Raw genomic sequence first — 25,653 nt, forward strand, 5'->3', positions numbered from 1 at the left:
CCGATGGGTCGGCTACAGACAATTGCAGTGGAATAGGGGCAGTGTTGGTCACGCTCGAAAACAACAGAATAGAGTTAACCATGAAGTTGGGGTTCGCGGCATCTAATAACGGCAGTAATAATGAGGCGGTAATAGCAGGTGCATGAGAATGGCGTAAGAGGTAGGGGTGAGAGAATTGACGAGGTAACTCGACTCAAATCTGGTGGTGTGTCGCAAACGGGGGTTTGTAGCGGTGCCCACGCATGGCAAAATATTTGGAAGTGCTGCAAAAGAGGGTTGCCGTGTTTGCGAAGGTTAGATTCATACACTTGGGTCGCGGTGAAAACAGACATGCCGACGCCCTAGCCTACGTGGCGGCCGCGATCCCTGAATCAGAAGAAAGGGTGATAAAAGTAAAGCGATTGGAGAAGCCTAGCACGGAGGAGGGGGAGGAAAGAGTGGCGGAGGTATGTCAGGCAGAGGAGAACGAAGGGGGATGGATCATACCCATCAAGAGCTTTTTGACGGGGGACGTGGTGGGAGATAAAGGGGGAAGAAGGAGACCGGAGCGGACATCCCGAGATACGTGCTCATAGGGGGGGAGCTATATCGGAGGAATTTCAGTGGACCTTTGTTAAAATGTCTCGGGCCGAGATTAGCCCTTGAAGTGTTAGCGGAGTTGCATGAGGGAGACTGCGGGAGCCACTCAGCGCGTAACAACAAAGACACGATCGATATCACAGGGCTACTTTTGGCCGCACATGAAAAGGGACGCCGTTGACTATGCTAAATGATGCGAGAAGTGCCAGAAGTTCGCTCAGATGATCTTTGCGCCAGCGGAACCATTACACAGTGTGTCAAGTCCGTGGCCTTTTCGCGAATGTGGGCAATGGATATAGTGGGTCCGCTACCCGGCTCTGAGCAAAGGAGAGATTCATGTTGGCGGCCACGCATTATTTTACCAAATGGATTGAGGCGGTGGCCCCGCGAACAGTCAAGGAGACTCACGTGATCAAGTTTGTGTGGGAGAATATCATCATCCAGATTTGGGTTGCCATATATTATCATAGCGGCATAATGGAACCCAGTTCACCGGGGCCAAGGTGAAGGCGTTCTTGCAAGCATACAAGGTGAAGCAGGGGTTCTCGGCCCCATACAATCCAGAAGGCAATGGGCAGGCAGAGTCTTCGAACAAGGCCATTATGAACAATCTCAAAAGGAAGCTAGAGGATAAGAAAGGAGTGTGGGCAGATGAACTTAGTCATGTTCTATGGGCATACCGGACCACGCCTCGAACATCAACAAGGGAAACTCCCTTTGCTTTGGCTTACGGGGTAGAGGCCGTGATTCCCACGGAAATGGTGGCAGCCACAACGAGGACAAGGGCGGTGGAGTCGGGGCTGAACGAGGGCATACTGGCAGCGGATATGACCTTAGCAGAAGAGAGAAGAGACGAGGCGCGAATCAGACTAGAGGAGTATCACCGCAGCCTGCAGAGACGGTATAACAAGAGAGTCAAGCCAAGACAGTTCAGAGTAGGGGATGCCGTGCTGCGACGGGTAACTCAGAGTACCAAGAGAGAGACTGATGGAAAGCTCGGGCCGAACTGGGAGGGGCCCTATACAGTGGTCGACGTAGGAGGAGCCGGTACATACAAGCTAAGCACAGCGGAAGGAAAGGTGCTAGAAAAGCCATGGAATGTGAGAATGCTAAAAAAGTTTCATGTTTGAATGTAATGAAAGTCCAGAATGATACACTGGAGCTATTTGTAAATATATAATACAATGGCACTTTTGAGGAGTAAATTTCACTATTCTAATAAACTATGGTCGGGCTAAAACACGGTGAGGGCAAGAGACGCCGAGGACGAGAGGTCCATCTCAAGATAGAGCCGCTGGTCGGGGAGAGCCGCCCCATGGGAAGAAAGGCATACGCTTACACCGGGGCAAAGAGAGAAGCCCAACGGAAGGCGGCCACCCAAAAAGAGGTCGGCGGGGAGGAGCCTTCCAGCGTCAATGGTTCAAATCGGACCCACGGCAGTCGAGCTGCCCCGATGGAACCTAGAGTCAACGAAAGTGACTCCAAAGGAAAAGAGAAGTTCAAGCGAGGGGGGATCACACATGGGGCAAGAAGAGAGAAGGCCCCAGCGCAGATAAGGACGAGATGAGTAGAAATAGAGGCAAGAAATGACGAACAGTAGCGTGCCAGACAAAGCAACAATTAAAACTAAGAGATTATACGTGTAATCGGAAAGGGTGAAACAGGCTCCAACCACGCCAACATACAAGTGAAAGGGAAAGAACCAATAATGTTAGGGGCACACATAGTTCAAAGAGTAAGTTACAAAATAGCTAAAACAATAGCAGACAGCCAATGTGGGGCTAGTCTAAATTCTCGCACCGGATCTTGCAAGGGAGCTTGGTCACGAAAGCACTCGAAGTCGGGTCCGTGGAGGCGGCCAAAAACGAGCCTTCAAGCAGCGGATTGAGGGGGGCAACATCAACAGACTCCGAAACCAGCGGCTCTGCGGCAAAGGGTACCGCGGTGGATGGATCTTCCGGCATGGGAGAGGGGGGCTTTTCGGGAAGGAGTCGGCCTTCTTTGAGTAAACGCGACATGCTCCTCGGCGAAAGTTTTGGCCACCCGCTTGTCGCCTTTGAGCCTTGAAGCTTACCCGCACCGCTCCATGTCCCGAAGTGTGTTTGCGTAAGAAGAGCGGCCAGATTTTCCCCGGTGCCGGAGGGCAAGGGCATGCCTCGTTGTTTGTTTAGGCGGTCGTTCACCCCGGCCCATGAAGGCCTGGTGGGAAGCTTCGGCGATCCTCGGTTCATCCTCGGCTCGGAGTTTGGCCATGTCGTCCGGCCTTCGGCTTTGAGACGCCACGCGGGTGGCCCGTAATCCATCAGGTCCGCCCTCCTTTCCGCGATTCCACGTAATCCAGGGAAGAGAAGAGGCCGCGGATCATATAGGCCATGTCCAGCTCACCTAGCAAGGGAAGAGCAAATCGTAACAAGGGTCAAAACAGAAAGTGCAAAGAGGGCAAGAAAGACGACCTTCTCCCACCGCATACAAGGAGGTGCGCGATCTTTCGTTCAAGGTCCCTTAATCAAGATAAAGCCAAGTCACGAGGAAGATGGGAACCATAGAACATTGCCGAGGCCACGGGCAGGGTTTTCTAGAGCAGAATCCTCTACATTGACCGGCGCCGCCAAGACCTTGAAGTGGGGCGAAAATTTCTGGAGCCGCGGACCTGTGGAGAGAGCGGCGGTTTCTTTTCTTCGCCGCTGTGGATGAGGAGAAGACGGAAGAGCCGCAGAAAGGCTTGCAGAGGGAGAAGATCTGCGGCGCTTGTGGGGGGGCTCTTCAGAGGAGGGATCCGCGGACACTCGGGGAACAGTGGAGGCCGGGACAGTGTGGGAAGGAGGGACTTCAGTCACGTCATCGTCCGAGTCGCTGTCGAACAGCTTGATCTTGGAGACGTCCATAGGGGGAGGTGATGAATCGGCTGGAGGGGAATTGGGGGGAATATATTGATCGTCCCAGTCAGCAAGGGAACGGAAAGAAGGAGATGTATATTGGCGGGGCCGGGAAGAAAGGTGGGCAGTGGACCTTTTGACTATCTCCTCTAGAGCCCGAGCCCGGGCCTGAGACTTGGAGGTTTTGCGAGTGAAGCCGCGGCGGTGGGTTTTACGTTGGGACGGATGGGAGGCGGATAGTGAGGATGGAGAAGGACGGGGCTTTCGTTCTTTTGGGGGCGGAGGACGATAAAAGGGAGCGGAATATTTACCCAAGGTGTGCAAAGAAGGGTCAGTTAGTAAGGGGGTTCCATGAGAGGGATCTATGCCGAGGACTTCAGCTTGAGAAGGGCCCAAATTGCGGATTTGCTCAAAGATGGCAGACTTCAGGCCGACGTAAAATCGGGATTTGGAGTCGGACTTCCAACCTGCACAAGAGAGAAATAGAGACAAGGAGTGAGTCCGCATTATAAGTCAACATAAGAAAGAGAGTCAGTAAAGTGAACTCACCCCCGAAAGGTGAAGGTGAGATGGTTGAGAGTCACTGGTGGAACCTCCGCTGACACTAAAATTACCGTAAACATGGGGGTAGTGATGCCAAGTTTTGTCCGAGGTGGTGAAGTTTGAGAATGAAGGATCGTTTGCCGAGGCGGACGAAAGAGTGGTACCCCACACTCACATCTTCGTGACTTTGCGTATGTAATAATGAGAAATTATGTCGCCGGGCGGATATTCGGGGCTCGTGGCGGAGGTTATAAAAGTTCAGCGGCATACATGATATCGCCAAAATTGTCGATACCCGGCAAGGGGATGTTGAAATGGTTGCAGATACGCCGACATCTAGTCGAGACGATGGCGATCGTAAGCCGATACAATTTGGCCGATCGCGGACCACAAGGCATCTGGTTTGGGGGAACCGGATGAGGGAAGTGAGTCCACGTCGCACGCGATGCTTCGAGGAGGATGTCGTCCGGGATGCCATAGCCAACCCTAATCGCCAAATTAGGGTCGGCGGGGGCGTGGAGGTGGAAGCTTGAAAGGCCGCCCGGTGGTGGAGGGGCGCGGTGGGATCAAGCGGTGAGAAGACTCCTCCGCATCAATCGCTGGAAGTCCGGACCGTCGGATTGAGAACTGGCATGGGAGGAGCTAAGGAATATGAACAGCTTTACAAGACAAATGTGAAAAGTAAAGAGAGAAAACTACCAACCCTGGTGCGCCAATCCGCCAGCCAGAGGCTAACGCGTTTGAAGGCGAGGTGTGTAGAATGGAGGAGTGGGAGGAAAGCGGGAAGAGGGATGGATGTGGATCAGAAAACGGGGCTTACGATGAAGCGAGAAGAAAGGAGGAAGGTGAAAAAATGGCGGTAAGGAAAAGTAGAAGGGTGAGAAAGGAATGAGAAGGAAAGAAGGAATAAGTAGAAGTTGGAGCGTGGAGGGTAAAAAGGGGAAAGAAATAGGAGCGAAAACCAAGAAGCCGCCGCTGGAACCGAGAGGGAAGGTGACACGTGGAGGGCAAAACCGAGGCTAATAATACGCACTCAAACACGCTGGGACGCGCGTCGCGCCAATAATGGAAAGGCGCGCGGCAATTTTACGGAAAAAGCGGCGATTGTTTGGGTTCGAGTCCACTAACATTCGCGGGAGGTCCGCTGAACTCGAGAGGGGCATTGTAGCGACATCCTGATTTACGAGGCAATGGGTATGGCGGATGATGGAGCCGGAAGAAAGAAAGGTGTGGGATGACGGACAAAGCTACGTGGAGGCGATGGGACGAAAAAGTCAAGTATGGAGGCCGAGGGACGAGGACAGATAGGAGAACCAGCGCAAGACGAAAGGCCAGCTGACATGGAATCGAACCATCTGAGCACGTGCCTGGCAGGGGAAAGGGTGAAACCCTAACGTCGTACAAGAACATAACACATGGCAGTCCAGAAGCCACAAGATGAGTGGACAGATGGAGGGCCCAGGGGAGAGGGGGGGGATTATAAATAGAATAGTAGAGGAGGAGAAGAGGTAGGTCACAACATGCTTCAATTGCCTTAGGTGGCCTGTAAGCTTGCTAAGGGTGATGGAGGTTCTTAGAAGGGTACCGGAAATCGATACAGATAACCTAGAAGGCGATGTTATGCAGAGTGTTTCAGGGGAAGTTGAATTTAAAAATGTTAAATTCGTATATCCTTCAAGGCCAGACACAATTATCTTAAAGGATTTCACCTTCAAAGTCCCAGCAGGAAAAACAGTAGCACTTGTAGGTACAAGTGGTTCTGGAAAATCTACTGTAGTTGCTTTAATAGAAAGGTTCTACAATCCAAATAGTGGAGAAATTTTACTTGATGGGATATCTCTTAGTAAGCTTCAGCGTAAATGGCTTAGATCTCAAATTGGTTTAGTCGGCCAAGAACCAGTTTTGTTTGCGATATCTATTAAAGAAAACATTCTTTTCGGCAAAGAAGATGCCACTTTTGAAGAAGTCGTCGCAGCAACAAAAGCTTCCAACGCTCACGATTTCATTTCTCAGTTTCCAAAAGGATACGATACTCAGGTCAGCACCCTGATCCTTCTTTTCTTTTTTTTTGGCTTAAAGGGCGAGCCATCAGCTCAACAAGCCAAAGTTATACAGTGTGTTGAGTCTCTTTAGCATTCCATAAATTTTTTGAAGCGAGATCTTGTTGATATATTGTAAAGGCGCCAGTTTTTTTTCGCTTGGCAAGGTTAATTATATTAAAAAGAAAATTTTGAGTTGCAAATTGGGTGGGTTCTGTGTGTGAACAGACTCCTTCAAGCTAAACTAGTACTGAAACTAGAGTCCATTCCTTAAAATATGTATGGAGCTCTGTACATGGAGAATTAACAAAATCTATGTATAGTAGACTTGGTGTGGAACCTCCCAAGTGTGTAGCCAAGTGGTCTACCCACATGAATCTCCATATGCCCAAGCTACATAGATGCACCAACCTTTGAAGCACAATCTGCTGAGAAATTGGCTTCTCTGAAAACATGTGATGAGCATAGAGTTCACCGCATGTTGTATGTCATTCCATCGAGCCTGAAGTGTCCAAGGAACAGAATTTGTGGCAAATGCCGTGACAGCAACAAGGCGCCAGTTACGCTACAAGCTAGAGAACTTGTAGAGAGGGCCAATTCTTGTGTAGATAGGAGGAGGCACTGGGATAGAACCATAGTTCGGGATTTCGGAATTCTCGGAATTCTGGTAAATCCAAAAACCGAAATCCAGCAAATTTCGACCCTATAAAATTTGGAATTTCGAATTCATTCGGAATTTCAATTATTTCGACACTATGTTTAAAATTTCGATTTTTTGAAAAACCGAAATTCCGAGCGGAATTCCGGAGTTTCGTTCGGAATCACGAACTATGGATAGAACATAAGTGGAACACACATAGAAATGGGATGAAATGATTTCAATAGAATTCTTATATTAATTGTCTTTTAGGTTGGCGAAAGAGGCATCCAGATGTCAGGTGGACAGAAACAAAGAATAGCAATTGCACGAGCTATAATCAGGGCACCCCGAGTTTTACTCCTAGATGAGGCGACAAGTGCATTGGACACGGACTCAGAGAGAACCGTTCAAGAAGCACTTGATAATGCATTAATAGGCCGAACCACAATAGTCATCGCGCACCATCTTTCTACAATTCGTAATGTAGACCTAATAGTTGTGGTTGAAAACGGTCAAGTTGCAGAAACGGGATCACATGACCAACTGATTCAGGACAATAACGGGCTATATACATCATGTGTTCAATTTCAACAAATACATTATGCAATAGGAGCAAATAAGAATGCTTCACCATCATGCTCATCTTCTCAAACTACAAAGAAAGATGACAACCATAGTATTGGTACTAATCGAGATGTAATGAGTCAGTCCAACTCGACGAACTTTGAGTCTAAGAGACGAGTTGGCTTGGGTGAAATGAACACTAAGAAAGACTTGCCTAAACCATCGTTTAGAAGATTGTTGCTTTTAAATTCACCAGAGTGGAAACAAGCAAGTTCGGGATGCATAAGTGCAATGTTATTCGGCGCAGTTCAACCTGTTTATTCATTGCTTATGGGAAGCATGATATCCGTTTATTTTTTGGTTGATCATGGTGAAATTATATCAAAGACCAGGATATACGCATTCTGCCTTCTTGGTTTGGCTGTGTTTCTTGTTGGAAATAAGGTTGGATAGACGCCCACCAAGATAAGGATAAACCACTGAGTATAGGACTCTATCCTATCAGATATTAGATGAGTATAGGACTCTATCCTATCTGATATTAGATGAGTATAGGATTTTATCCTATCAGATATTAGATGAGTATATGACTCTATCCTGTCTGATATTAGATGAGTATAGGACTCTATCCTATCCAATATTGAGGAGGTGGGAACCTCTATAAATAGACCTCCCACCTCTCAAATATTAATCATCCGAACAATAAGAAAAGCTCTCTCTCCTTTAATGGCGCTTTCCAACATTTTCTAAAAGTAGAATTTAGGTAATTTGTAGAGATTCCATAGGTGGTATCCTCCCTAGCCATTGTCGGTTCTTGGTTCTTGGTTAGGTGTAAAAGGTTGCTTCCCGTTCGGTGGTTGGAACTTGACTCAACAAAATTAAGAAGAAGAAGATCTTGAGTGTGCCAAGAACATCTTCTTCCTGTAGATCAAAAGCTTGGAACTTCAAATTGAAAATTTTGTGACCAAGGTCACGATCTTACTGTTTTCATTTATTTATTTTATGCATGTGGTATAACGAATTGTATATATCGTAGGAATCATGCATGAGATATCGATAAAATCCTAAATTTCTCTTTTGTAATTAATATCCGCTTTTGCACTATAACTTTGCGGCCATGGGTGAAATTTTGACAACGAGGATCGGATACAAAATGTTGTCAAAGATTTTTTACATTTGAAGTTGGCTGGTTTGATCAAGATGCAAATTCCAGCAGCACAGTTTGTTCTAGGTTCGCCGAGGATGCTAGGGTGGTATGTTATCTTTCGTTAAATCAAGTATGAATATGCTTTATTAATTCATTTATGTTTTTTGATTATGTATTGCTTGATTTTACAGGTGAGATAGTTGGTGGGAGATCGAATGGCTCATCTCATACAAACCTTCTCAGCAGTATCTTTGGCATGCACATTGGGACTACTCATTGCATGGAGATGTACCGTGGTCATAATTGCAGTGCAACCATTAATCATCTTGTGTTTTTACCTACGCCAAGTTTTACTAAAAAAAAAATGTCTAGCAAAGCCAGAACATCTCAAGCTGAATGCAGCAAACTCAGCAAACTTGCTTGTGAAGCAGTGTCAAACCTTCAAACCATTACTGCCTTCTCTTCTCAAGCACAAATTCTTGATATGTTAGATCAAACCCAAGATGGCCCGAGAAAAGAGAGCATTTGCCAATCTTGGTTTGCTGGACTAGGGCTTGGTCTGGCTCGAGGAATAGTTGCATGCACTTGGGCTCTTGATTTTTGGTAAGGTGGGAAACTCATTTCTCAAAAATACATTACAGCTAAAGAGCTATTTCAAACATTCTTGATATTGGTAACTACTAGCCGAGTGATTGCCGATGCTGGTAGCATGGCAAATGATCTTACCAAGGGTTCAGACGCAGTTGGATCAATTTTTTATGTGTTGGATCGAAACTGAACCCGAAGACCCACAAGGTCACCAACCAGAAAAATTATCCGGGCATATAGAGTTCAGCAATGTCCATTTTGTGTATCCAACAAGACCGGATGTGGTCGTTCTAAGGGGATTTTCCCTAAGCGTTGAGGTTGGTAAGTCAACGGCACTGGTGGGACAAAGCCGGTCAAAGTCAACTATCATGGGCTTGATTGAGAGATTTTATGATCTGGTAAAAGGAACAGTCAGCATTGACGGAAGGGATGTGAAGTCATACCATCTTAGGTCCTTGAGGAAGCACATAGCACTTGTGAGTCAAGAACCAACACTGTTCAGTGGTACACTCAGAGAGAACATTGCTTATGGCGTGTCTGGTAAGGTCGATGAAGTTGAGATCATAAACGCAGCCAGGGTCACGAATGCTCATGGTTTCATTGCCGGTTTAAAAGATGGGTATGATACATTTTGTGGGGACAGAGGATTGCAGCTATCGGGAGGTCAGAAGCAGTGAATCACGATAGCCAGGCCATACTGAAAAATCCTGCTGTATTGTTGCTTGATGAAGCAACTAGTGCTCTTGATAGTCAATCAGAAAAAGGTGGTGCAAGAAGCATTGAACCGTGTAATGATGGGCCGGACAAGTGTTGTTGTTGCCCATAGATTGAGTACTATACAGAACTGTGATCTGATTACTGTATTGGATCAAGGTTCTATCGTGGAGCAAGGGACTCATTCATCACTGCTGGCAAAGGGACCTATTGGCACATACTGTGCCCTGGTCAGCATCCATAAAAGCCGAACATCAATTAAACACTTCTTGATCCAACGTTGTATGCAAAACTGTAAGTCAAGAGCAAGTTACGCTTCGATTTATTTACAGAAGATAAATTACCAAATTAAAACCACTGTGTATTTGGTGAAAATAATTTAGTGAGCTAAAGAAGTTGGGTTCAACTTGGTTTTGATTGATTATAGTGTATTTTGTATCCATCAGTAAAATAACAGCCACGTACTAAAAATTACTTGACCTGTGCCAAATTTGATTGCTTGCAAAGCAAGCCTGCCAAATTGTTATTTTAATTTATGATTCTCAGAGAAGCATTTAGCATGTTATTACTATCTTATACATCATTTAGTCAAAGGAATCAGCATCAAATCGCATTGAAGATTAAAATCAATAAAATAACCCGCATTCCATGGATCCAAAATAAAAGAAATGGTGTTACGTGTATTAACTGTGAAAGTTTAGACGTAAATGTATATAGTGAACAAAGATAATGTGACATCCACTCTAACATACCTAGGTGACAGCCAAATGCTTGCCATTAATTGATCTTGAAAAAGCACAAAAGTTTGATGTAATTTCAATATTTCTGTATGTGTGCTGTGTGCATCTTAAGAACAAAATTCTTGCAATTTTCGCTACGTGAGTAATTTTTTAAGACCATCTATTCAATAATATTCGCAGTTATAGATGCATTCTAGTACACCATTTCAATATTATTCATACCTAACTACCTCAGTTCTGTTTCATTCATGAAGTAAAAGTACAAGACCAAGTAAGATGTTTTTTCCTTTGGTACCTGTTTTTGGTCTACCAGAGGATAGAAGACTAAAAATGGGTGTTAAGGTGGATGAGGGTAGCAAGAAGAAAGAAAATAAGAGTAATGCATTTCGTTTGATTTTCATGCATGTAGATCGCCTAGATATGTTGATAGTGACTCTGGGACTTTTCGGATCAATTGGTGATGGTTTTGGTACACCGATTATGTTGTTTCTCACAAGCAAGGCAATGAATAATATTGGTGCTGGCCCTGGTCTCTTTCTTTGAACAATTACCAAAGTATATATCTTTCTTAAATCTATATGCATTTTTGTATCAAATTTATTTTAGCACTTACTCAACGCGTACTTTTGCAGAATGCGTTGAATTTCTTTGTACATGGGTGCATTCACTTCCTGCGCTTGTTTCTTAGGTATGTTACACTGAAACTTCTTTCTTGAACGAAGGATATAATTGAAATCATTTGTGTAGCGGGGTATTGTTGGACAAGAACAGCACAGAGACAAGCTTCAAGGATGAGACATAAGTATCTGAAAGCAGTGTTAAGGCAAGATGTGGATTATTTTGATATCAAGGTGGCCAGCACATCTGAAGTGGTCACTAGTGTTTCTAACGATAGCCTCCTTATTCAAGATGTTATAAGTGAAAAGGTATGTTCACAATCTTGGAACCCCGGTGCTATATACCGCACCTTTAAGATTTAAAATAAACTCCATTTTATTGTACTAGTTATAGCGATGATATACCAAATGTTGGGTTGTGGAACCGTCGAGCGAGTGAAGCTCCGGTATCTCACCAGCAAGCTTTAGAGTTTTGAAACTTTTTCGGAATTTCGACGATTTGTCGATATTTCGGCCCCAAACCCATTTTTCTCTCCTTTTTTCTATGTACACCTATATAAAGGAAATAGATTAGGGTTTTGAGATAACTTTGAGAGATTCATTTCTTGGGTATTGTGGGAGCTCTATTGAGCTAGGGTTTGAGTGAGGCCTCTTGTTCTTGATTCTTGATATCTCTTGTAAACTCTCCAATCTTTGCTATAAAGGAAACTTGGCTCTTGTGTGGATGTAGGTAATATTTACCGAACCACCTTAAATCTTTGTGTCTCTTTGCATGATTTACTTCCATTATTATTGTTTGCTTGCTATGGGTGATGATAAATTGGTGGCTTTGCTTGTTTGAGTTTGTTGTGATAACTACCAAAGTCTTGGGTGGGGTGATTTCCTTGGTGTGAGCTCCAAGTTGAAATCATTTGGGATAGAAAGTAACTAGATTGAGGTGTGACTTTCTAGTGAAATCTCCCAACAAGTGGTATCAGAGCTACAGGGTGTGTGAGGAAAAGACTCCACCTTTAGCATTGGAGGCTAGGTGTTTGAGGAAATTCCTCTGAGAGGTTCTCCACCGTTGGTTTTGATTCAAGAAAGTCATGATACCGACAAAAGAAAGCTACAGGATAGAGAAGTTTGATGGAACAAACTTTGGCTATTGGAAGATGCAAATTGAGGACGTTCTCTATCAAAAGGATTTGATGGAAACGTTGATAAGTGAGAAGCCTGAGGAGATTCCGCAAGACAAATGGGATTTGCAAGATAGAAAGGCTTTGGCCACAATCCGATTGAGTCTTTTCGAAGTCGGTAGCCTTCAATATTAAGGCGAAGAAGGCTAAGTCTCTCATGGAGGCACTTACTACGATGTATGAACAACCCAACCCGCCGCGAACAAAGTCTATTTGATCACCAAGCTATTTAGTATGAGAATGTCGGAGGGACATCCTTCAAGGATCACTTAAATGAATTCAACCAAACTAAGGACCAATTGAGTCGGTTGAGATTACATTTAGTGATGAGGTGCTAGCTTTGGCGATACTTGGACAAATGCCTCCAAGTTGGAAGGGCTCTGAATTGGCGGCTATTTAGTGGCTCAGGGAATGACCAAGTTGAAGTTTGAGCACGCGTTGTTAGTATGGTACTAACCGAGGAATCCGGAGACAAGATTGTCCTTCATCTTGGGGTCAACTTCGGGTCGGCATTGTTAATCGAAAATAGGGGAGAAATTCAAACAGAATCGTGGTAAGAAGAAGTGGAGGGGAGATCGAAATCTCAAGCCCCCAATTGCAAAACATTGAACACAAACCTCGAGACATAAGTGAAGTGGTCTTATAATTGTGGTAGGCCCGCCACTATAGCCCCAATTGTCAGGCACCAAGAAACAACAACAACATTAATAAGAACAAGAAAAGAATCAAGAAGCTAATGTTGTTGAGATGGTAGATGACGCTTTGATATGTTCGATGGAGCCTGCTAAGGAGTCTTGGGTACTTGATTCTCGGGCGATCTTTCCATGCTACCTCACATCGAGAGTTCCTTGAGAACTACACGAAGGTGACCTTGGGAACGGTCTTTCTCGGTGATGACCAATCTTGTGACATTGTCGGCAAAGGGTGGCGTGCATGTCAAGATGAATGGCTCGTCATGGTTATTGAGGGACGTCGACACCGTTCGGATTTGAGGAAGAATTTGATTTCGTGGGGCAATTGGCAAGTAAAAGGATTTGTTCTGATCTTCACCGGTGATACTTGGAAGGTCTCGAAGGGTTCATTGATTGTTGCAAATGGTAAGAAAGATGGTACTCTACATGACGCACATGGTTGTGAGTCGATTGCCGCGGGCACATGGCAAAGAGGATCCGAATGTTTGGCACCGCAGACTTGGTCACATGAGTGAGAAAGGAATGAAAATCCTTCACTCTTACGGTAAACTCCCAAAGTTACAAATCGGTGAAATTGACTTGCGGAGAACTGTGTATTTGGAAAGCGAAGCGGGTGAGTTTTCGAGAATGGGTCGGACTCAAAGCAAGAAGGCTCGAGTTGATTCATACTGAGATGTCCGGGGCCGACTAATGTCTCTTCACTTGGCGGAAAGTCATATTTTGTGACTTTCATTGATGACCATACTAGGAAGGTGTGGGTCTATTTCTTGAGACACAAGTCGGAAGTATTTGAAGTATTCAAGACTTGGAAGGCCATGGTTGAGAATGAGACAAGCTTGAAAGTAAAGAAGCTAAGATCCGACAACGATTGGAGAGTATGAGGATTTAGGTTTTAAAATCGTGGTCGACAATGGCATCAAGATGGAAAAGACTTTGCGGGGACACCTCTCGCCAGAGAATGGGGTTCAGAGAGCGGATGAATAGAACAACGACGAGAGAGAGCTAGGTGTATCATTACACTAGCGTGCTTGCCCAAGCAGTTTTGGGCAGAAAGTGTTAGCAATGACTTACGATCAATAGAGGACCATCGGTACCTTTGGATTTTAAGATTCCGAGGAAGTGTGGAGCCGGGAAGGATGTGAACCTTTCCCATTTGAAGGTATTTGGTTGTGTGTCCTATGTCCACATTAGTGACCAAGCTAGAAGCAAGCTTGATGCTAAGTCACTAAAGTACACCTTCATCGGCTATGGCGGTGATGATTTTGGGTATCGCTTTTGGGATGATCAAAATCGGAAAATCATTAAGTAGTAGAGATGTTGTGTTTAATGAGAATGTGATGTACAAGGATAGAGATGAAGCACAAACCAAGGAATCGGGTACAGAGAGCCGCACAGAGTATGTTGAGTTGGAAGACTTCGATGTAAGTCGTGGTATAGTGGGAGCCCCCGATCGAGGGAGGATAGAGTAGTAGTTCGAGAGAATAATGATGATACTACACCACCGAAGTCCATCTCCACCTCGCGGCCCCAAGGAAGACATCCGGGCCACATGTACCGAAGTACGAGATATTCACCCTCCACCTATGTGAATTACTTGCTACTTACTGATGGTGGCGAGCCTCAATGCTATGATGAAGCATTGGAGGTGAGTGATGCAAGCAAGTGGGAGCTTGCTATGCAAGATGAGATGAAGTCCCTCATCTCTAGTGGCACGTGGGAGTTAGCCAAACTACCCATGGGCAAGAAGGCTCTACGAACAAATGGGTGTTTTAGAGTCAAAGAGGAACATGATGGTTCCCAGAGATACAAAGCGAGGCTAGTAGTCAAGGGTTTTCAGCAGAAAGCAGGCGTTGACTTCACAGAGATATTCTCCCCAGTGGTGAAACTGAATACTATTCGGTCAGTGTTGAGTATTGTTGCAGTGGAAGATTTGTATCTTGGAGGTTGGATGTTAAAACCGCCTTCCTCCATGGTGACCTAGTTGAGGAAATTTACATGCAAAGAACCGGAGGGTTTCATCAAGAAGCGGTAAAGAGAATATGGTATGCAGGCTCGAGAAAGAGCTTGTATGGTTTGAAGCAAGCCCCTAGTAAAGGGTACGTGGAAGTTTGATAACTTCATGCAAGGAAATGGCTACTATAAGTGCAACGCCCGACCATTGTTGCTACTTCAAGAGGTTCGACTCGCCTACGCCATCATTTTTGCTATATGTTGATGATATGTTAGTAGCAAGTTCCCGATATGTCGAGAAATTAGGAGATTGAAAGAGAAGTTAGCAAGTGAGTTCTCTATGAAGGACTTGGGGTGCAAGTGAAACGCATTCTAGGGATGAGGATCGGAAGAGATAGGCGTAAAGGTATTCGAGTTGTTCAGCCGAAAGTATATTGAGAAGGTATTGAAGAGGTTCAACATGGGTAGTGCTAAAACCGGTTTGCACACCTTTGGCAAATCCACTTCAAGTTGTCCAAGGAACACTCTCCCAAGACTATTGAGGAAAGAAACTTCATGGCTAAGGTACCATCGCCCGCCATTGGAAGTCTTATGTATGCCATGGTTTGCAGCGTCCGGATATAGCTAGCCGCAAAGGGGAGTCCTGTAGATTTATGTCTAATCCTGGCAAGCAACATTGGGAAGCCGTGAAGTGGATATTGAGATATCTGAGAGGTACTACAGAGAAATGCCTATGTTATGGAAGGGGTGTTGTGAACTTGCAAGGGTATGTGGATGCCGACTTTGCAGGTGAGGTAGATCGCAGAAGAAGCACTACTGGTTATGTCTTTACAAAGAGGTGCTACCGCTTGATGAGTTGGATTTTCGCCATTCTGAAGATTGTTGCTTTGTCTACCACAGAAGCAGAGTATGTGGCCGTTACAGAGGCAAGCAAAGAGATGATCTGGTTACGGGGATTGATGGAAGAGCTTGGGATGAAGCAAGAGAGAAGTGTGTTACATGCTGACCGGTGAGTGCTATACATCTTGCTAAGAATTCGCCTTTCATTCTAGGACCAAGCACATTGGTCTCCGGTATCATTTTATCCGATCTGTTGGAGGATGAGGTTTTGGCACTTGAGAAGATCCAAGGGAGTGAGAATCCGGCGGATATGTTAACCAAGACCGTGCCTACTGAGAAGTTGAAGTTGTGTTCAACTTCGGTGGGTCTTCTTGATTGAAGACCATGATGGATGAGCCGAGTGTTTCTTTAGTAAATTGGAATTGGATGGAGTTGTTACAATTGAGATGTGATGTGCATGTAGAATCTCGAAGGTTCCAAGTGGGAGATTGTTGGGTTGTGGAACCGTCGAGCGAGTGAAGCTCCGGTATCTCACCAGCAAGCTTTAGAGTTTTGAAACTTCTTCGAATTTCGACGATTTGTCGATATTTCGGCCCCAAACCCATTTTTCTCCCCTTTTTTCTATGTACACCTATATAAAGGAAATAGATTAGGGTTTTGAGATAACTTTGAGAGATTCATTTCTTGGGTATTGTGGGAGCTCTATTGAGCTAGGGTTTGAGTGAGGCCTCTTGTTCTTGATTCTTGATATCTCTTGTAAACTCTCCAATCTTTGCTATAAAGGAAACTTGGCTCTTGTGTGTGGATGTAGGTAATATTTACCGAACCACCTTAAATCTTTGTGTCTCTTTGCATGATTTACTTCCATTATTATTGTTTGCTTGCTATGGGTGATGATAAATTGGTGGCTTTGCTTGTTTGAGTTTGTTGTGATAACTACCAAAGTCTTGGGTGGGTGATTTCCTTGGTGTGAGCTCCAAGTTGAAATCATTTGGGATAGAAAGTAACTAGATTGAGGTGTGACTTTCTAGTGAAATCTCCCAACACCAAAACCATAAAGATAAGCAACACATCCCCAAACTTAGATTCCTGGTTCATTCTGTCCCTGGTTGTTAGTACTCCCAACCCCTAACAGCATTAATTCTGCTACATGCATGGAAGTTCAGAACGTCAGTCACACCCTCTGTAACCTATCTAGGCAACAACACAAATGCACAATGCACATTGCTGGTTTAGCATCAAGATGCACAACAATTTGATATAGTCGAGTTTTGCATTGGTTATGCATTTTATTTCAAATCCACCGTTTGCATTGGATTGTCACATACTTAGGTGACCTTGTTGGTGTCACCTCTGCAGTTCACATTATTAATTAAGTAACTGAGGGTATCAATTTGACTGCAGATACCAAATTTCTTGATGAACTTGTTCACGTTTCTTGGAGGTTATATAAATGGCGTTTGTGATTATGTGGAGACTGGTCATAGTCGGGTTCCCTTTTGCTTTGCTTTTGATCGTACCAGGTTTGCTATGTGCTCGCATTTTAGTGGGATTGATACGAAAGACAAGGGAGGAGCATAACAAGGCTGATTCAGTTGCAGAGCAGGCTATTTCGTCCATTAGAACAGTATACTCATTTGTGGGGGAAATGAAAACTATGACTGCGTTCTCTAGTTCACTTCAAGGGTCACTGAAGTTGGAATTGAAGCAAGGTTTAGTTAAAGGTGTAACTATTGGAAGTACTGGTGTTACTTTTGGTGTTTCTGCATTTCTAACGTGGTATGTGAGCAGATTGGTTATGTATCATGATGGCAAAGGTGGAAGTGTGTATGTTGTTTGTGCTTTAATCGCCATAGGTGGCCTGTAAGTCTCTCTTACCCTCCTTGATGTGGTTAATTGACCAGCCTGTTTTTTTTCTATAGTTCTTTTGAATAGGTGTACATATATAATACATGTCTTATTATTCTTATATATACTTCTTTCAATTAGAGCTCTTGGAAGTGGACTTTCAAATTTAAAGTACTTCACAGAAGCTATTTCAGCTGCAGAAAGAACAATGGAAGTAATTAAGAGGCTACCTGATATAGATATATATAATATGGATGGTGAGGTTCTGCAGAGTGTTTCAGGGGAAGTTAAATTCAAGAATGTTAAGTTTGCATATCCATCACGGCCAGAAACCACAATCTTTCAAGATTTCAGCTTAAAAGTTCCAGCAGGGAAAACAGTAACACTAGTTGGTGCAAGTGCAAGTGATTCAGGAAAGTCTACAGTCATTGCTCTATTAGAAAGGTTTTACGATCCAATTAGTGGAGAGATTCTACTTGATGGAGTTTCAATTAACAGTCTCCAGCTTAAATGGCTTAGATTACAAATTGGTCTAGTCAGCCAAGAACCAACTTTGTTTGCGACTTCCATAAAATTGACGAAGTCATGACAGCAGCAAAAACTTCCAACGCTCACAACTTCATTTCTCAATTTCCAGAAGGATGTGACACTCAGGTCAGTGATTTTCTGTTGATTATCAAAATAAATGTTAAGTCTTAGACCAACTGGCAATGAGCGAGGCAGCCCCAGGAACTTATATATTAATTGGCTAGGCTTTTAGCTCGCAAAGTGGGGTGTTTATCTCAAAAATAAACTATTTGATGAAGAAATACCCAACTTGCCTACTTGGCTAATTCCTGGTGTTACATTTTTCTAATCTTATACCAACTTCTTTTGTGTTTGTATGTGTCTTTTTATTGATAACTGTAATAGGTAGGTGAAAGAGGAGTTCAGATGTCTGGTGAACAGAAACAAAGGATAGCAATTGCACGAGCTATAATTAAAGCACCTCGAATTCTACTCTTGGATGAGGCAACCAGTGCATTGGATTCAGAATCGGAGAGAATTGTTCAAGAAGCACTTGATAATGCCTCGGTTGGCCGAACGACAATAGTAATAGCACACCGTCTTTCTACAATTCACAATGCAGATGTTATTGTTGTGGTTCAGAATGGACGTGTTATGGAAACCGGCTCACATGACAAATTGATACAAGAGGAAAATGGGCTCTATGCATCACAAGTTAGATTCCAACAAATAGATAAAGCAACAGAAGAAGAAGAAAGCATTAGTACATTGTCTCACATTACGAACAAAGACAATTACCACAGTAGTCATGGTAGTAGTCGACGACTCAGCTTATTGAGTCGGTCCAACTCAGCAAACTCAGTATTCGAGAGACGAGTTGGCTCAAAGAAAGACGTTTCTGTCTCATCATTTAGAAGATTACTAGCTAATCTGCCTGTCCTATGGCCAGGCTTACTATTATAGAGATTAGTATTTTGGGTATGTTTGTTATTAAGCTCATAAGTTTGTGTTGAAGAAAGATGTCATAAGTTCTTACAATGAAATAAAAGAATACAAATATAAATATAAATAAGCATGAATAACCTGGCCATATGGTGTCCAAAAACATTAAGCCATTTTGGCTTCATATAACCACTTTTATCACTGTCATCGACCATGATCAATACGAATGAGCTCTTACTGATCAAACACCCCAACCCCATTGTTCCTATCCTGACCAACAACCCACTGGGGATGCATTACAGATGAAGCAATGTTCCTATACTGAGAAACTCAATGCGAGTGTTCTTGGTATGGAGCATTAATATCATTCCTATGTTGAGCAGCAATCTGGTGTGAATGTGCTTCAGCTGTAGCAGTACTGTTCCAACACTGCGCACAAACCAGCAGAGAACTTAGTTCAGATACAGAAATATTATGTCAATACCGAGCACCAAAAGCTCTTGCAATCTGAATTCTTACCTCAGGTACAGCAACACTATTCTGAGTTACCCAAGCAGCACGTTCGCAATTTCTGTTGATGTTATAAGTATGTTCTGTTTGCCATCTGTCAACATACCTTCTATGACTACCTGCAACACTTCCCTTTCTTTGGTTTGGAGAATTGCGTCTTCTGTAAGGATGTGAACTTCCATCTATCAGCTTACGGGTAAATCCTACATCACAAATCCCTCTTTCATGTCGGATTCGTAGTGGTCCACTGGCCCTGTAAGTAGATGCTCTGACCCTGTGTTCTGCTCCTAAATTAGTGCCTTTATTTGATGGTAATATGTCCATTTTAGTGGGAGATTCCGTGGCATTCATATCTTCATTTTAAGCTTTACTATTCTTGTCCAGGTCATCAACAGAAGACTCCGTGCCAGGATTATCTTTAAGTGCGCCATTAAGAAACTCAGCAAATTCATAATCATCACTATTCATAGTTACCACAACAGTCCTATGTTCATGTGGAGCTTCACTAATAGCGTTCGTGTCTGCAGTAGTAAATTTCAAGCCATTCATACGCTTAGGAGCATCTTGATCACCACTACTGTCCAAGTCATTGGCCACTAAGTAAGTGATTTGGAAACCCATACAATGTTTATGAGAAAACATCAAATTATTCATTGCATGACTTATTTTCTTACGTACATACTTTCTAATTTTATCTAGAATTTGATGATTCAATTAGAAGTGATAGTGTACATATACACTTACTGTTTTGGAAGCCTTAAGCGATGTTCCTTAGTATTACTTTCCTCTGCTATTTCTGCAAATACTAACTTCCTTAGTTCCATAAAGTGTTCAGCATTTGAATGAACCACAATATACAGTGTACATAGTAAGAAAAGATATTATCAGCAAAAGCAAAGAGTATAATACTAAAACAGGAGTATAATAATAATCATAATAAAACAGGAAAGAATAGTGGAACAGGAGGAACCTGCAACATTTTGAACACATGCAACCGAATCTCAGAAGACCAATCTTTCCTGACTAAAATAAAGGATGTACCTGCTAGAGTCCGAATATCTCCGACTTTTATCTACAAACAAACAAATGTATTGATCAGTCTATTATTAAAAAGCACTATTGAAGGATTTGAAGAAAAAAAAAAAAAAAGTTACAGATTCTAAGTAAGAAAGAGCAGCGTTTCTAGTTTCTGAAGAAGAACTCCAATCCATCATTGCAGCTATCGCACGTGCAACATTACTTGCAGTACTCTTCTCCTCCTCCATAACCTTTTTTGATGAGGTTTGTTTTTTGCAAGGCAAGTAGTGAGGCCGTGAGGGTGGGGTCTTTATCTCTTGAGATCTCTATCTCTTTTCTTATTGGTTTCTGTCTGATGTCCAAAGCCATTTTTCAGATCTTCTTCTTCAGAGAAATTGTATAGGGAGAGAGATTAGAGATATGTTGATATTTTGATATTTTGAGAGAGTTTGGAGTAGGATGAGGTTTTGTTTATGTTTTCGGTGGTTAATTACTCAATTACCCCGACGTATAATTCAAATATGAGCGTGTATTTGGTTTTTGTTTTCCTAGACATGAGAAAAGACCAAAACGTTTTTTTATAATTTGCTAAACACACCAATAATAAGGCTAGCTTGGTAATCAATATAGTAATTATTTTTTAAATAAGGACTTTTTTAAAAATATTACTGATGTGGCTTTCTGTCAGCATATTGGGAGAAACGGATATTAATATAGGTAGGATTACTTCTAAATCTTCCAGAGTGGAAACAAGCTAGTTTGGGGTAAGGCCCAAAATATCGATATCGAGGAATATATCGGTGATCAAAAAACCGATATATATTGGATATATTGGATATATCGGAAATATCGGATATATTTATTTTTTTCGTGACCAGTCCAAACTATTTAAAATATCGGAAATATCGGATATATCAAAAATATAATATCGAAAATATATCGAAAATATATTGGAAATGTCGGATTTATATTAAAAAATGATCAAAAAATCAAACGATATATATCGTAAATATCATATATATCGATTATCTCGGCGATATAAAATTTCATATCGGAAATTCCGATATATATCGGGAAAAAAAGAATTCAATATTCGGTGGATATATATAAAAAATATCGATATCGGTGTACCAATTTACCGAGATATATCAGATATATCAGCGATATTTTGGGCCTTGGTTTGGGGACCGTAAGTGTAACCCTCTTCGGTGGTGTGCACCGTTCTAATGGGAAGCATGCTATCTGTCTACTTTTTAACTGATCATGATGAAATTCAATCAAAGACTAGGATTAATATTTGGTGGGGTGCAACGACTATATGCCGTTCTAATGGGAAGCATGTATGTGCTATGCTTCCTTGGTTTAGGTGTTTTCTCTTTCGTGATTAATATTATTCAGCACTACAATTTTGCATGGACGAGTATTTGACAAAGAGGATCCGAGAAAGAATGTTGTCAAAGATTTTGACTTTTGAAATCGGATGGTTTGATCAAGATGAGAATTCTACTGGAGCAATTTGTGCTAGGCTCACCAAGGATGCCAGTGTGGTAGGCTCTCTTTCTCTTTATTTAATTACAACATTCTGATTTCACAATTTAGCATTTTCTTAGCTTCATGCTATAATGAATTGTTTATAGGAGTTTTCTTGTTCGATTTCACAGGTAAGATCATTGGTTGGAGATAGAATGGCACATTCTCAGGTTTAATTGTTATCATTGCCACTCAACCTACGTTAAGGCCAGAGAATCACAAGATGAAAGCAGCTTGCAGTTTCAAGCCTTCGAACCATTACTGCCTTCTCTTCTCAATCAAGGGTTCTTGAAATGTTGTATCGAGCCCAAGAAGGCCACGTAGAAAGTGTTCGTCACTCTTGGGTTTGCTGGACTGGCCCTTGCTACGGCTCGGATCGTAATTTCTTTCAGTTGGGCTCTTGATTTTTGGTATGGTGGTAAACTAGTTTCTCAAAACCACATTACGACTAAAGAGCTATTTCAAGAAGCAACAAGTGCTCTTGATAGCCAGTCGGAAAATGTGGTCCAAGAAGCTTTGGACCGTGTGATGGTGAACAGGACTAGTGTTGTTGTGGCCCATAGGTTGAGTACTATCCAGAACTGTGATCAGATTGCTGTATTGGATCAACGTGCTCTGGTGGAAAAAGGGACTCACTCGTCACTATTGGAAAGGGAGCCAATGGAGTTTACTATGCTCTCGTCAGCACTCAAGGAAAGCGCAACACGTACTGATCCAACAGTGGATTAGTCTAAATATCCACCATATTGATCAGTCCCATCATCATCATCAATTTGTATTGCTTTAAGTGACTGAACACAGATATTGGAAATATACTATGGAATTGGGACATATGCCATGCGTCTGGCAAAATTAAGGGTGGAATTTGAGCCGGGCTCGAAGCTCGGCTTGGGTTTGGCTTATTTAAGCTCGGTTCGAGCTCGCTCGTTTATTATATGAGCCGAGCTCAAGCTCAAATTAAAGCTCGTATAACAAATGAGCTTGATGAAACTCGGCTCGTTTAGCTCAAATAACATATTTATAGTGTAAAATAACCGAGTGGCTCGGGCTCGGCTCGGGCTTGGCTCATTTAAGCTCGGCTCGAGCTCTCTCATTTAACTATATGAGCTGAGCTCGAGCTCAATTTAAAACTCGTGTAATTAGCGAGCCGAGCTTGAGTATGGTAAAGCTCGGCTTGTTTAGCTCGAATTCCACTCTTAGGCAAAATTAGGACATTGCAAAAGAAAGCGGGTGTTGTCAAATATCCACTGTTGTTGTGAGAGAAACACTTGTTTTTTAGTTTTTTGTGTTTTGCCATGTAAGTTTAAATCGTATAAAGCAGACTCCCCAAAATAACTAAAAAGTTGGGGCGCGGTATTGGACCCATTTTATGGGATATTAGCATCTTACTTTATGGGATTGGCCTTTTTTTTGGTAAAAAGTAAAACAATAATAGTTATTCTTTATATGTTCTTTTACATTCTATATGCCCGATAGTTCTACACTTTTACGGCATCGGTTGCTGTGAGATCCTATATCCCACGGCAGGCAGTTGCCATGAGATCGCACAATTCACGATATCGGGTTGCAGTGAGATTCCATATCCCACGGTAGGCAATTGCCACGGAATATTTTTTTTGTATTTTTTGTTTTTTTTCACTTCAAATTTTGCGTATTGAATAGACACGATATATGGATACCTCATTTTCTTCTTTAAAGATTTTTTATACATTCCAAGAACAACACCAAAACCATGACAAAAAAAATATATATACAATCGAGACATAATTTTGCTATCTCGCAGCAAATATTTTCATATGTTATAAGAAAAATTTGTGATCAAATTAATAAAGAAGAGTTTTGATAATTAACACAAACAAAGACTCCATTTTAATGAACACAACCATCTCGCGGCAACTAACTTTTTTTACGGTGGCTATTAAAAAATAAATTTAAGAAAAAATGACCCACGGCAACCACCTTCTGTGGGATATGGGATCTCGCGGCAACCCGATGTCGTGGATTGTGCGATCTCGCGGCAACTTCTTATCGTGAGTCGTTTTTTATGTGATTAATGGAGATATACTAGTACCTTTGAATTGGTCAAAGGGGTGCCAATTCTATAAAATGGGGTGTCAATACCGCAACCTGAAAAAAATTATTCGCTAATATTTGACAAACTTTATTCCCCAAAAAGCCCAAATATTAGATGAAAATGTCCAACCCTCGAAAAGACCAATACTCTTTCACCATCTCCTCAAAGACTCAAACGGTACTCCTCTTATTTATTCCGCACTTCCGCTCTTATTTTTTCACGCCCTTCTATCTTCAGCTTCGCCTCTTCATTATATATATCTAACACTTATGGGAAACCAACTGCTGATTCCACTGCAAGGTTCGCAATTTAAGAGATTTTATTTTCTTCTTTTCTATCGCTACCACAGCACAATCATCGAAAGCTATATTACGGAAATCTACTCTTTACAAGTTTCATTTTCGTTCTGCTGATTTCGATGTCAGAAACGAAACTCTCAAAGCATTGTTAGGGTCGATTTGCTATAGGTATGGTCAATTCTCTCTTCTTCTTTATCTATTTCATTGTTTGTTGTTTGTGCTCAGTATATATAAATCTTTGGATTTAATTCTCATTATTTCAAATATTTAATTAGTTTGTCACTTCGGTTAATTAGTTTGTCATCTTTCCTATACATGAGTAAACATTTTTTTCAAAGGATTATGAGTTGTATATGAAATATTCCCTAGGTTTGTGTGTTTGGAAGTTGTTGGGAGTTTGATGAGGAATCCACAACGTAACACTAGCAAGATATGTTTATATTGATTTTGAAGAAAAACTCGCTTCATTGAAATCATTTATTATAATGTTTTGCATCATGTTATTTAAGTCAATATAGCTCTTAGTATCATTTTATCACAATCGAACATTTTAGCGTACTACATCAGATTTTTTTTCAGTGGACTTCATTGGAATGGGATACATGAAGAGAATATTATTAGTTTCTTATTTCATTTCTTTGCTTCTTTGGAAGGATTTATGATCTTATAGCATGTTAGTGGATATGCCGATTCTTCATTGTTTTCTTTGATAGGCCGGTTTCTTCGTTCTTATTATGTGTTGAAAACTTTTCATTTAATTTAAGTCAACTTTATTTGCATAGTTATAATGTTTTGAATCAAAGAGTTGTTACAGTTGTAGTGGACCCAATCCATAGGATTATAGACAGCTAGAGTGGTTCATGTATATGTTTTTCACTTGATTCACCCACTAACCATGATGATTGGCCAAGAACCAAGGCATACAGCATCCAGTCTTGGACATCTAAAAATTCCTCCATTTTAAGTAAATACATCATTAATTGTTAAAAGCTTATCTATGAATGCAAACCTGTTTTCGTACATTTATGACCTCCTCTACCAAGCATTCATTCATGGGTTGAGCAAGGATTACTACTCACACTACAAGAAAAAAGGCTTTATATCACTGTTAAAAACAGTGACAAAAAGTCTTTTATCACTGTTTTTTTTTTTTCCAAAACCGTGACCAAGTGAGAGTCATTTTTTTTTTACCAAAACCGTGACAAATTATCCGTCTAGATAA

The 25,653-nt window shown here is 42.2% G+C and overlaps 1 protein-coding gene and 2 pseudogenes across 4 annotated transcripts in view; all 3 read left to right on the forward strand.

The window, feature by feature from the left end:
* The first annotated feature begins 5,561 nt into the window (after nt 1-5,561).
* On the forward strand, nt 5,562-10,109 carry LOC147523010 (putative multidrug resistance protein; annotated as a pseudogene). Its single transcript, XR_015215462.1, has 4 exons — nt 5,562-6,035; nt 6,948-7,684; nt 8,337-8,494; nt 8,580-10,109. The product of XR_015215462.1 is annotated as a putative multidrug resistance protein (transcript).
* Nucleotides 10,110-10,437: 328 nt separating this feature from the next.
* LOC147523011 (ABC transporter B family member 15-like) lies at nt 10,438-22,787 on the forward strand (annotated as a pseudogene). Its single transcript, XR_015200173.1, has 9 exons — nt 10,438-10,985; nt 11,153-11,356; nt 17,109-17,567; nt 17,694-18,206; nt 18,465-18,995; nt 21,246-21,294; nt 21,707-21,828; nt 21,866-22,075; nt 22,190-22,787. The product of XR_015200173.1 is annotated as an ABC transporter B family member 15-like (transcript).
* Nucleotides 22,788-24,221: 1,434 nt separating this feature from the next.
* LOC147523012 (paired amphipathic helix protein Sin3-like 3) overlaps nt 24,222-25,653 on the forward strand; it is a 62,858-nt gene continuing 61,426 nt past the window's right edge. Inside the window, exon 1 of one of the 2 annotated variants that reach the window (XR_015215483.1) lies at nt 24,222-24,599. The gene's annotated coding sequence lies outside the window, so the exon portion shown is untranslated. The remainder of the gene's footprint in view (nt 24,600-25,653) is intronic. The other variant, XM_086596551.1, reaches the window with a different exon arrangement.

The sequence above is a fragment of the Coptis chinensis genome, chromosome 1 (genome assembly GCF_015680905.1).
Source record: "Coptis chinensis isolate HL-2020 chromosome 1, ASM1568090v1, whole genome shotgun sequence".
Taxonomy (NCBI): domain Eukaryota; kingdom Viridiplantae; phylum Streptophyta; class Magnoliopsida; order Ranunculales; family Ranunculaceae; genus Coptis; species Coptis chinensis.